Source organism: Epargyreus clarus, unplaced genomic scaffold (genome assembly GCF_041222505.1).
Source record: "Epargyreus clarus isolate Ecla_fem2 unplaced genomic scaffold, WU_Ecla_fem_2.2 ptg000014l, whole genome shotgun sequence".
Lineage (NCBI taxonomy): Eukaryota > Metazoa > Arthropoda > Insecta > Lepidoptera > Hesperiidae > Epargyreus > Epargyreus clarus.
The window spans coordinates 15,140,606-15,154,850 of record NW_027332222.1 but is presented as its reverse complement, the minus strand read 5'-3'; the positions used below and the strand labels follow the sequence as shown (position 1 = coordinate 15,154,850).

Sequence of the window (14,245 nt, the reverse complement as noted above, 5' to 3'; positions counted from 1 at the left end):
AGGAACCATTTTACTAAAGTGGCCAATTTTATTTGCGTTCATATATTATTCAGCGATCCTGTCTATGTATATGTAGTTAGGGATCTTTATTGGGAGTGCTAGCATTTTGTTACTATTTTGATTAGAAATCAAAATATTTCGAAATATTTAAATATTAATATTCACTTTTAAAGGCTTAAATCTTTAAGCTGGTCTTTCAGTGGTGGTGATTTGGGATAATTACCACATCTATTGAAGAATATTATTTTGATCATTTATATTTTTAAGACACCCTTTTTGCTGGATAATATATAAGAAGACTCTCATCACACCACCTCTTATAAGATTGAAGTTGCAAACGAGCATGTAGTCCACCTGGTGGAAGCTGCTGCCCATGGACATTTGTAATCAGCTCCATATACTTGCAACTTATAGTACTTCCTTGAAGGTGGTAGAACTCTTTGTGGCTTGACTCAGGCAGCACCATCGCCACACCTATTTCTGCCTTATAACAGCAGTATTAGGCGCTGCTGTGTTCCGTTTTGAAGGGTGTGGTAAGGGAGACATACTTTTCCGAGGCGTTCCAGCTTAGTCCTCGGGGGTAGCGGCATATCTGAGGCCGACCTCATGTAGGAATATCTAATCCTATCTGGGATTGATTACAGATGTCCATGGGCTGCAGTAGCAGCTTACCATCAGGTGGACTGCATGCTTGTCTGCTATTCCTATATTATAAAAAAGAAATAGGAATTCTACTTGAAGCCGATCCGAGATGCATTGCTACTCGTGAGGAGTGAAATGGTTGCGTCGTATGTAAGTCAACCGGGATCCACACCTTCAATCTTCATTAGAAATAAGTGTTGTGGTACCTTCCCACACATCATACTAATTATACTTTCAAACTCATGTATAGCAAGCCTTGTGCTTTCTTGCTTCTTCTGAAGGCCCTTCAAAGGGTCCTAAGTTTTTCCTAAGCGTATCGATATCTGTTATCAATGACCCTATTTGTAGATTTCGTATCTGAAAAAATACTCATGTAGGTTTTCTCTTTTATCAAACAATATTTTTAATAATAGTTCCTATTTGAAAATTGTTAAACATTCAGTGCCAGCATTATTTACTTTCAATAAATTAATTATGCATTTTGCCTGGGGTGTGCGAAACGTGCTGTTTATTTTACAAAAATATTGCCTGTAAAAATACTACTGTTTACGGCTTTGTATACAATTTTCTCTTTTCCATTTTTATAATTTAATGAAACATACAAACTACTGAATTCGTCTGATGTAAATTTTATCTTCCAGCAGTGATAGCCTAGTGGTTAAGAAACTCGGCCTCTTGATCGAGGGGTCCGAGGTTCATATCCCAAGCACGTACCTCTGATTATTCAAAATTATGTGCGTATTAGAAATTAATTATCACTTGCTAAACGTTGAAGGAAAACATCGTGAGGAAGCCTGCATACATGAGAGATTTATAAAAAAAAAAATCTCAATGTATGTGAAGTCTACCAATACGCACTTGGCCAGCACGGTGGACTATGGCCTAATCCATCTCCTTATGAGAGGAGACCCGTGCCTAGCAGTGGGACAGTAATGGGTTGATGATGATCATGAAATTTTATTTGTGTTAGTGAGAGTATGAATAAGCAATCCACCTAATTTTAAGTGGTCACTACCACCCATGAACAGCTGTAGTTTTTGTATCTCAAACGAATAGTAAAGGAGTTCTATTTGACCTCAGTCATAGTTCTGTTCTTGTTTGCGAGGATTAAATTGGATTGCCTGATATAGGATATACTAACAAATACAGCTGTTTTTCAAACTAAACGCATCAGCTATTCTGCTGCAGCGGAACTGCTGCAGTGGAACTACAGGAGTTCCCACAAGACATCCTATTCTACTGTAAGGGTACTTTACTACTATAAGGGTACAAGAGACCTTCAATTAAGAAGCGATTTGCATTGGAGGAGACGATAAACCCAGTATTGAACGTGTTATGGTGTTACTTCACTTGATATATGCTGTTAATTGTAAATATACATTTGTATTGCAAATTTACTATGTATTGTTGTTGTGTTGTGGTATATTTGATTGCTGTACACCTCTTATTTTGTCTCTTATGGTAGGTGGAGTAATTTTTTTTGACATTTAAATCCTTTGATCATGTGAGTAAAAACTTAAACATAAGCGCAAAAACACATAATTGTTCTCTTATTTGTGCAATAATAGTCGACAGATTACATTATCTACACATAGCTGTATTATCAACTATAGACGCCAAGTGAAGCTCCACCAGATGTAAGCTCCGCACGTTGTATGCATAACATGTTGTATGCATGCAGCCGGATATTCGCCCGGTTATTAATTATTCGCTGCTGGCTTCATAATTAATCCGGATTAATCCGGATTGCTTTGATGCAAGGGGATTAAATAGATTGCTGCACGGATAGCATGCCTTTTGCCGGTTTTATTGCTTAAGTTGATATAAAATAAATTAAAAGAGAGTATCTTTTAAAACTAACAGACCGAAGGTGGAACCCTTTGTGGTTCCACTCCGGCAGCACTACCGCCATAGCTATATCTGCCTTATAACAGCAGTGTTAAGCGCTGCTGTGTTCCGATTTGAAGGGTGTGTTAAGGGAGATATAATTCTCCAGGGCGTTCCAGCTTAGTCTTCAGGGGTAGCGGCGCTAACAGCAGCGTTAAGCGCTGCTGTGTTCTGGTTTGAAGGGTATGGTAAAGCAAACATAGTTTTCCGAGGCGTTCCAGCTTAGTCCTCAGGGGTACCGGCGCATCTGTGGCCATTCTCCGGGTTTCTGTCTTAACACAGAAATAACATATTAAACTTAAATTAATTTAGCCCTCGTTTAAGAAATACCTAATAATATTGTAACTATAATAGTTACACGCAAATAGAATTACATAATAATTTATTGCAGTAATTTATTACGCTAATTGGATTTCTCGCAGTGAACGTAAAATAATACGCCTAGATGAAATTCATATTTAAACACCTAGTTTAATAGAGAAATAGTTATATGCAAATATAATTACACTAATATTATGTTACAGTTAATTATTAAAATACAATTAATGTAACTTGAACTTCAAATTATGTTTATAAATAGTTTTTAAATTTTTAAAATTCATTTCTGTAAAAAATGTGCACAACAAACTAATTGCATATTTTAAAATTAAATTCTATAAGAACGAATATTCATAAAATGAAAAAATGTAAAAAGCACTAACTATTATTGCGATTTTATAACAAGTTTTATAATAACACGAACGAGTTTTATTTTTAAAAAGAAAACACCAAACAAACAATGCATTTGTTTCTTTCATGTTTATTTTAGTGCGGTATTAAATATATGAATGTTTAACTTAGACATACATTTATAAGTATAATATTGTTATAAATGGCGACCCATTCAATCCCACTGCTGGGCACAGGTCAACTTATAACTGGTGTCTTGGATACACGGTGCTAAGAGTTTTATTTTAGGTGATCCATTTATCTTCTCAAATTCCAATGCTTTTGATCGTGAAGTCCGAGCCAATCTCATTAAAGAGTTAGGTCGAGTTACCGAGTAATGGGAAACTGAGCTAGAAGTGAAGTTTAAAAAGTTAGTTTCTGGTAAGATGTGGAACGTGAGAAGAAAAGTATGAGGGGGAAAAGATAGAAAAAGTACGGATCGAATGCCCGACATCTTTTGAACAAAGGACACTCGATTCAAAATTTAAAATTCATCATTCGAACTTCATTGACAAATCGCTTAATTAAGCTGAGGAAAAGAAAAAATTGGAAAAATGTTCTGTGAAGATTAAACTTTGTTGTCGAAAATGTCAATTATAGCCAGTCTTGTCTTCGTCATTACCTTTGATATTTGATTAAAAAAGAAATGAAAAGGAAATGATTACTTGTACATTTATTTTAATTGCAGTTAAATTAAATTTCTTTTTTTTTGATAAAAAAGAAATTACATCAAATGAAATGAAGAATACAAACAAATATGAAATATATTCGCATATACTCTTATAAATAAATATTTTCAATAATTACGAAAAAGTAACTGTATATTTATTTTATGATTTAATTATTTCCTTCTGTATTTGAATTATATTATTTTACACATAGATACGTCAGTAGGATAATATATCTATGATTTTACATTTATATTTTTTTCTTTAATTGTAAGTGTCAATTTAATTTTTTTTTAATTTCTCTTTAGTTTTCATTCTTAATAATGTTGTTCTGATCTCATCGTCTTATCGGCCAAGACTTTAATTGATGTCAGCAAATCGCAGTGCAACTACAATTAAGTCAGCAGTGACATAATATTTAAATTCACTCGCTCGCCTCGCCTGGACTGCAACGAGTTTATTTTTGGACCGTCCAAGGCTTCTTTCTTTTCGGAATTAATTCGCGTCGCGCTCATTATGTTAATGGTGTTTTCTTTTATTCTTTTATTCATCTCTTAGACTACTAGTAATAGTAGAGCTTTGTTCTGTTTGGTATTAATTTGCGTCGTGCTCATTATGATTCTGGTGTTTTCTTCTGTACTCATTTAGTTGCTTAATAGCCTACTAGTACTACTACTAGGCGATTGTTGTTCTTAGTTATACCTAGTTATTGTTCGAAAGGATTTTCTTAATTGTTACCGCTCTGTTTTTAAATTGGTTTGGGGGCTTTAAAAATTAGACTTGAAGAACATCATATTAAAATATTCATGGTTTTATCAGAAATGAATTATCACTTGCTTGAATGGTGAAGGAAAACATCGTGACCTGCATTCCTGAGAAATTAAAAAAAAAGGTTTTAAAGTCTCACCAATTCGCACATGGCCAGCGCGCTGGACTATGGGCTAATGCTTCTTATTCTGAGAGGAGACCCGTGCCCAGCAGTGGGACAGTAATGGGTTGATGATGATGATACCTTGCTAGTTTGACAGACTAAAATAAGCAGATGTTTATGTAAACATTTTAATCATCAACAAACATTTAAACAATATTTATTTATATCAACATGTTCTAAAAAATATATTGCAAATGAGTCTTGTGGTTAAACAAAATTCGCTAAATATAAGTTAAAATGACATAGTTAGGCCATTTCGCACTGCGGTCAGACAGTTAACCGCGCTTGCATAATGACGGCAATTCGGTAACAGCGCAATGATAGTTAAAGTTAACTTTACAGGAACTCAGTTAAACGTTAATTCCAGTATCACATCAAAGAGACCGCCAATTATATTTGTAATTTGATTTGTGTTATTTTAACAAGAACTTCTGTGTTGTGCAATCTTTTGGTCTAGTTAGGATTAGGTGTGTTGAGTTTCATCAGTGATAGTCTAGTGGTTTGAAATATGGACGCTAGCTCTCGGGGTCCGGGGTTTGATTTTTTTTAGGATATAGGAGTAGCAGACAGCATGCATTCCACCCGTGTCGATTGCCGCCTATGGACATCTGTAATCGACTCCAGATAACATTAGATATTCCTACCTGAGGTCGCCCAGAGATACGCCGCTGAGAACTAAGCTAGAACGCCTCGGAAAAGTATGTCTCCCCTACCTGAACAGTGTTCAAATCAGAACACGAGAACGAACGAACGAACAGAACGAAAAGGTATTAACCAAATCCTATATACCTGAGAGTCCCATAAAAGTTGTTTACATCGTGGTAGACTGTGATGACCAGTGCCTGCTGGTCAAATAAGACTACTAAAGGCACAGGCAATACTTATAACCAAGATGTTTGTAACTAGTTAGTGTCATAACCTAATTGCGGCGGCCATCACGATTTACGCAAAAACGTCGATTTGCACAAAAACCTAATGGCTTATAAAACTTTGTTGCATGCGCAAATTTGCTGTGGCAAATCGTCGTTTATAGCTTTTAGGATCCGTGTTCGAATTTGGGTGCGATTATAGAGTTACTGGTAAACGTGCTGGTTTTCAACTTTCGGAAATAGGTTCTTTTTTATAGAATTTATAATATGTTAATAGGTATATGTTGGCACGGCAGGAAGAGAAAAAAATCTTCAAACCTGACAATAATATATTAAGGTACCCTCGTTAAAATGTTGTTAATGTAAGAATAAACATATCAAATCAAATCAAATCAAATCAAAATTCTTTATTCAAAATAGGTTCTTTACAGAGCACTTTTTGAATGTCAAACTACCACCACTTCACATATTTTTTGACCTTTCAACTTACGAGCACCTAACGAATGTATCTAATAATCACTTGGGCTAACAGAAAATATTTGGCTGAAAATTGAACCCGGATCTCTTGATAACAAAGTATTTACAAGATTCTACCGTTTTATAGCGCTATCTTGAAGCTTCCGCTACAAAACTATTTCTGTACCTTTACAAACATGTCATTTGGCATAAAGTACCGTCCCTTGTCCTTTCCGCCTAAAGTGTCCCTAGTCGTGTACAGAGATTGTTACCTTAATACAATGTAAAGGGCAGGTCACATTGTACTAGAAAATTCTTTTATTACGACCCTTAATTTTTATTTACTCGTAGTATTGAAGTAACATAAAGTGCAGTCCACCTGATGGATGCTATATTAATCGTAGATTAAATTAGATTTGATAATTTTTACCTAACTTTTAACTAACTTTTTTTTTATATAATATAGGAGTAGCAGACGCATGCAGTCCATCTGATGGTAAGTGGCTAACTGCCACCCATGGTCATCTGTAATCAACCGCAGATAGGATTAGACATTTAACCTTGGGTTGGCCACAGATGCGCCGCTACCTCTGAAGACTAAGCTGGAACGCCTCTGAAAAGTCTGTCTCCCTTACCACACCCTTCAAAACGGAACACAGCAGCGCCTAACACTGCTGTTATTAGGTAGAAATAGGTGTGGAGGTGGTGCCGCCGGAGTCGATCCACAAAGGGTTCTACCACCGTCAAAGTAACTGCCTGAGATTGACAACTGGTGCGCTGCTATCCCTGAGGACTAAGTTGGAACATCTTTGATAAGCGGAACACAGCAGCGCTTAACACTGATCGTAAAGACACTTTAGATAAGGCGTTCTAAGTTAGACTTAGACTCGGCTGACTAAGCAGAACTCTAATCCTATCTAAGGTAGATTCTATATATTCATAAATTACAGAAGCTACTTACCATCAATTTGACTACATGCTTGTCTGCTACTTTCATAATACAATATAATACAAAAATGTCTACAAAAATATTTAAGCTCACGATGTCTATAAAATGTTTACGCCTGCCATAGCTCCACATAAAAAGGGACAGAAAACAAAAATAACACATCATAGCCCTCCCTTATCCCTGGTCCCTTAAGCCGGGAACTTGGCATTATCGCCTGTGCCAGCTCCCGGCAGTTTTGCATCTCATTTTTATTTCACAACCCCATTTGCAAGCCACCCTTTGTCAGGGGTGTGTAAAGCTGTAGGTACATTTAAAATTTAATAATGTTACACATTGGACGGAAATGGTTTCGTAATAATGGTTATAATGGCATTATGGTTATTATCATTTATAATCTTAAAGGAATCACAGTTTGTTAGGTGAATATTTAAATGAAAATTTATTTGTCGGTTTTGGGTCTGATTGTTTTGGTGCTTATTGTATATGTTGTAGTTCCGGGACTAGAATAGGGCTACGCCCCCTGCCTGTCGTAGGAGGCGACTAAAAGGGGGCTTCCGGGGTTGCGGGCGGCAAGAGTGGGAGCTCGAACCGTCCAGCTAGCGACCCCGGGAAGGACGGCGGTATGTGTGGTCGCCTACCGTCGTAAACACCACATGGTGTGGGAGGAGCGAAAACTGCTCCCCCAGGGTAGAGCCCGATCGGGGCATCGCGCTTGGAGGGCTCCGGTTGTGTTCCGTCGGAGATCCCGGAGTTCTCCAACAAGCGTTGAGGACGGCCACAGGGGGGGTTTTAGTGCGGTAAAAATCCCACATAACCCGGCGTCGCTCCCACGTCCTCGGGTACCTTTTGAAGGTTTCCCCCTCGAGAAAAAAAAAAAAAAAAGGTACCATTGACATATTATATACAAAAGCGACTATCTTAGTCCTCAGCAGAGGCAACTTGTCTGTAATCGGCATAAGTAAGTGATATTTAATTTCTAATACCCACATAAGTATGAAAAATCAGAGCTCAAAGAGATTCCAAAGGAACGCAACCGGAGTCCTCTTACCTCGTTGGCCATTCGGGCTCCGCCCAAGCTTGACGCTCGTCGCACCTTGGTGTGTACGACGTTATGCGGCCACATATACCGTCCTTCCCGGGATCGCTGTCCGGGTGGTTCGTGCTCTTACCACCCGCGACCCTGGAAGCCTCCTTTTAGTTTCCTCTTACGACAGGTAGGGGATATTTGGACAAACCTACAAAATTTTAACACCGAATCCCTGGCGCACCCCTATTTCCTGTCATCAACAGGTCGGTGTTAGATAAACTTCGCCCCTACCATTAACTTCTCACAATTTAAATTTTACAGAGATATAAAAAGTTATGTTTACTGACCGTAAGATAACATCTAAACGAGAGGTTAACTGCAAACGCCCAATGTTTGGGTTAATGTGCTCATAGTTAGTGTAATGTTATTTTTAGTTAGTCAATAGGTTATTTTTTTGAAATGTTGCGGATTTTAAATAATATGTCAATTTGACAATATGATTTCCGGATCGCACGATTATGTGCTGAATTATGACTACCGAAAATTCTATTTCAAACATTTTTTTATTGTCAGTGATTTTAAGTAGTTTTGTTAAATAGAAAAAAAATGAAAACAATAAAACGTGTGCTTAAAAATTTAGCCTGTGTTACTCCTACAATTTACGCTGTTGGTCCACCGGTGGACAAACGACTTGAGACGTATACAACGACAATTCATATTTTAAATCCGTCAAGTCATTTGGGCTGCATGACATGCTAAATAATGAGATATAGGTATCTACATTTATACATACGTACATACTACATATATACATACAAACATTTGCTTAAAAATGCGATCTTAAAACAGCAAATACTTTATTACAGATGTCCAAATTTCACTTGTTACTGCAATTATGTGGCCTTTAACATCCTGCTTACTATTCTCTGCAGCACCACAACAACATAAATAAAGTTTAAACAGGTTTTCTGAGAGAAATACTAAGTAAATTTAAAGAAACGTAAATAGCCATATAATTTACCTTCTAAGCTACGGAAACATTACTATAGTAACTCGATATTTTTAAACTTTTAAAGATAATACGTTTTTACTTTGAGATACGGTTAGCTGGTATTTTTTGAATATTAATTTGGATGTTCCTAATTCTCGATAAATATTTTGATTGGAATTTTCTTTACAATGTAACAAAGATTTTTAGTTAATTATTTTAAGGTCGTAAAACTTGTGGTTCAACTCTTTAGGCACAAAATCGACATTAAGTGGTGATGTGTTCTGGTGAGGTTCGAGAGGTATACTTTTTAGGAATGACAACGCTCATATAGTCGACCACAGACAGGACTACAAACCTATTTCATCAGGTAGACTGTGGCACATTTGATATATCAATTTCCTTTACATTCTTCAATAAGAGAACAGTTGTACATAACAGCTATAATAAAAACAGGTGTGTCAGTGCCACTAGAGTCAAACCACGAACTGCTTTCAAATATTGAAATTTTATCATTTATTATTTAATCGTTTATTTGCCATGAATATTACAGTCATTACAGATCTTACAATATATACATTAGTATCATATTCAGCTATATTAATTTAATAGCATGCAAATATTAAAATTCAAACAATTTCAATATAATTAAATACAATTAATTCAACAAAGATTAACATTACATTATGTATTATTACTATATTAAACGTTAATTAATTTTAATTAAATGTCATAAATTCATGAATGTCATAAGAGTTATGTTTTAATAAGACTTTTTTTGTTTTAACTTAAACATTTTTTTCGGTATATTTTTATCATAAATTCCAATAAATCCAATAGTATGGCTCATATAGTACGTTTCGTGTGGCTAAGTCGTGATTCCAATTCAGCGCACTCGTGTAAAAATACCAATACGTTTGGAGGCATTCGAAAGCGTTCCGAGGCATTCCGCTCGTGACTGCGTGTACTCCGCCTAATGGCGAAATTAACCAGTTATAAAGTTTAGTGTAGGACTTGTATTATTGATACTTGTTTATATTCGTTATTATTAATTAATCTATCAAAGCTTAGCAAAGATCAAAATTTGACAGTTTCTTGTAAGCGGATTTGTTAAATCTCTATCCTTATTATTAATAATTGATTGACTATTAATGACATAATATTTTCATAACAATTAGTATCAGGATCTAAGGGATGTAGTAATAAAGACATACAAGGATTTTATTAGTTTTAAGCATACATTTGTTATTGCTCTTTAAAATCTTTTGAAAGAAGCTATTGACATATTCAAAAGGAAAAATCCGGAACGTAATTAATTAAATGTAAAACTAATATTTAAATAACGATGAAAGAAGGATTGAAATATATTAATTAGGTAAAATTAAGTATGTTGCTAAAAGTAAAAGAAATATAGACAAAGCCTATTGCGAATATACAAGTTAGTTTAAAATTAAGACAGGCGAAAGTAAACTCTCTATTGGCTGTGATTCTAGAGTAACTAGATTTTATACCTAATTCCAATCACGTTCGTCTTCGAGAGCGTTTGCAGCATGCTTCCTTACCTCTTACAAATCAGAATCAGCTCTTAACACGGCTGTTATAGGGTAAAAATAGGCCTAGCGGTGGTGCCTCCGGACTCGAACCACAAAGGCTTCAACAATGTTTCATATACCTGCAGAAATTAGTTTTTTTTTATAATATGAGTAGCAGACGAGCATATAGTCCATCTGATGGTAAGTCACTACTGGTATGGTAAGTCACACCCATGGACGTTTGTAATCAACCCCAGATTAGATTACCTGAGGTCGGCTTCAGATGCGCCGTTACCCCTGAGAACTAAACCGGATATCAGATAGAACTCCAATCTTATCTAGGTTTAATTATAGATATCTATAAGTTTTGGAAGGTGGTAGGACCCCTTTGTGGTTCGACTCCGGCGGCACCACCGCCACTGTTTGAAGGGTGTGGTAATAAGGGAGACACACTTTTTCAAGGCGTTCCAGCTTAGTCCTCAGGGGTAGCGGCGCATCTGTGGCCGACCTCAGGTAGGAATATCTAATCCTATCTATCTTGATTACAGATGTCCATGGGCGGCAGTAGCTACTTACCATCAGGTGGACTGCATGCTCGTCTGCTACTCCCCTATTATAAAAAAAAAGTGGCAGAGGGCTTTTACTAACATAGCATGCATTTTCTTTTGCTTTTTGCTTCTTTTGCTTTTGCATTAAAAAAAATAACAAAATAGCTCATACACTCAAAAGGGCTATTAGAAGATTAGCTCTTTGATCTCGAAATAACGCAAGAAAGAAAATATGAGCAACCTTGAAATCTTTCAGATATATTAACATTTTCCATTTCATTTCCTAGCTTTGAAAATCACTTTCTTTTATTAAGGTTTTTCACAGTTTAAGTGAAATTAAAAATGCAGTGGGATAGGGCAAGACAAAGAGTTTATTTAATATTGGCTATTTTCTGTGGGTTCTTTTGTATTGCGGCTATGCTATTGTTTTTTTATAAGTACCTAATATGTATAAAGATGAAAGTATAAGAGTTCCGTTACTTTCGTTTGTCACAGAATCATAAAATATAATCTATGAAATATTATACTGCTTAGTAAAAAATAATTGAGTATTATTGAGTATAAAAGTATATTTGCCATTAGTACAGTTACGGAGTCTACTAGATTTATGAGAACAAATGTTATTCTCGCATGTCTTCATGCTCTGAAATTCTATTCTGTTCTGTTATCTGCGTTGTGTTAATGCTGTACGCATAGATTAGTAAAGATTACTCACTCCTAATAAGAAAATGTACCCAGTTTTGAGAATTGAAATTGTTGCGTAAAAAAGTTTTGCCACGTCTCCGTGCTAAAATGTCCCTAAAATATTTGAAATAATTATTTATTTATTACGTAAATTACGTAATTATTACGTAAATTAGTTATTTATTCGTAAATTTTCTCTAAATATGTTTTTATTTGTCAAGGATTCAAAAAAATAACTTACTAAAATAAGCTGTTTGTGGCTTCATACAATTTCAAGGCGGCGAAGTATCTTTACTAATGTATGGCTGTACGTCGACTTATTTACGAAGGCCTATATATGCAACACTAAAATTTTAATGTCAATATGTCATACTAAATCTGACATTGTGTCCTTTGACATTTAATTCATTTTGTGGCGCCTGAATTCCTCTAACCTTCACGCTTCAGTTGCGATTGTCACACGTACTTGGTCAGTGGTTCCCAAACTGTGTTAGGATCCAGGCCTCTTCGTATTTATCCTTGGGAGTAGAAGAGACGCCCAGTTTGCCTGCATTCGAGCAACAGTTATGTTGAGAAAAGTATACTGTAATTCAAGGCGATGAAGTCTTACCTGAGGTCGACCACAGAGTTCACTCCTGACTAAGTTGGAATGTCGCGTATAAGTAATTTAAAACCAAAACAGAATAGCCTTAACCACTGTTATTATGAGAATCTAATTGAATCGAACCACGAAAGATTCCATCCAGATCTTATATTGTGAGATTTATTTAAATAAAAACTAATATTATCTACTTTACTAGGCTTAGGTACACAAGTCTTTTAGAAGGGTCTCTCAAAATACAACAACCTGTTACGGGAGCAAAGATTGGGAAACGCTGTACTTGGCTACAGTTCAATAATCGCGGTGATGCAATTCCGACCTTTGGTACAGAGGAATGTGGTCTGTTGTTAAACAAAGTTGGTACGGTTTGGGAAAGTTACCGCTAAAATCGTGATATAATCTGATAGTGCATAATAATGCAGGATACGTTGCTTTTGGATAAGAATAGCTGTAGAAAATACTAATTTCACATACGGAAAGATGCAAGAAGCAGTGCAGATGCAAGATGCCTAGAAATTCGGTCTAGCGGTTTGAGGTTCGAATTCCATACGAACTTGATTTGTTGAAGTTATGTGCGTATTACAAATAAATGATCAAATGGTGAACGAAAGCATCACGAGGAATATACATGAATCTGAGTTCATTGAAAAAAATCATCTCAAAGGTGTGTAAAAAAGTCTACCAAGGTCAGTGGTTCACTATCACTTAAGTGGTCACTGCTGCCTATAATATTTGATGTACTCTACAAAACACACCTATTTCTACCTAATAACAGCAATGTTAAGCGCTGCTGTGTTCCGGTTTGAAGGGTGTGGTATGGGAGACAGACTTTTCCGAGGCGTTCCAGCTTAGTCCTCAGGGGTAGCGGCGCATCTGTGGCCGACCTCAGGTAGGAATATCTAATCCTATCTGGGGGCGGCAGTAGCCACTTACCACCAGGTGGACTGCATGCTAGTTTGCTACTCCTATATTATATAAAAAAAAAAACAGTTTCAACCTAAAACTGATCATAGATTGCACTCTCAATTCGGAGGACTAAGATGTTTGCCTCTGCCAATGTAAGTCAGCCGGTATCCACACCTACCGAAACATAGAACCTAGTAACACTACGTTACGCTAATAATGGCTGAGAAGGTGGTATAGACCGCGCCAAACTGCTAGTCCGCTCTGAAGTTGTTGCGCACAACTACAAGCATATATTCCGTAGAAACGTAAGGGCGTAGTAACGCAGCTATGTACCTGGTCGAGGCGAGGTGGTCGGAAAGTGGACAGATGATGGAGGGGTCCCGTGCTGTCTTCGTCCCGCTAATATCAACAATTTGCTATTCGACGCGACTCGTATCTATATTCGGAGCGGACTAGCAGCTTGGCGCGGACAACCTCCGGCTTGAACAATACCACCTCTACCACTTTTCATTAGTCACAGTTCACTAAATACAGTAACTACAACAAAACATTCTAGGCCTTACTTGCGTCCTATCTTCATAAAACATTTTCAATGTCACCCTTTAAAAGACAGGCATACAATATAGCTATTTTCGAATCGACTCACGTTTAAGTAATTTTAGGCTGAAAATGAAAAATCGTTTTAGCAATACAATCATTTTTCACACACTCCATTACCGACAAATTGAGATGAAAATTAAACTTCCATTATTCCTCTGCAAAGAATATGAGATGAGAAATTTTAACTAAATTATGAATTATTTTTTGCAGGTAATCCATCAGAGGCTTTAGTCTACAGGCTATTCAGCG

The 14,245-nt window shown here is 36.4% G+C and overlaps 1 protein-coding gene across 4 annotated transcripts in view; it reads left to right on the top strand.

The window, feature by feature from the left end:
- The window catches only part of LOC140746980 (uncharacterized), a 195,847-nt gene that overhangs the window by 46,384 nt on the left and 135,218 nt on the right, over positions 1 to 14,245 (top strand). The window contains exon 2 of one of the 4 annotated variants that reach the window (XM_073079185.1): positions 14,207 to 14,244. The exons of the other annotated variants lie outside the window; for them this stretch is intronic. The gene's annotated coding sequence lies outside the window, so the exon portion shown is untranslated. The remainder of the gene's footprint in view (positions 1 to 14,206; position 14,245) is intronic. 4 annotated transcript variants of the gene reach the window in all.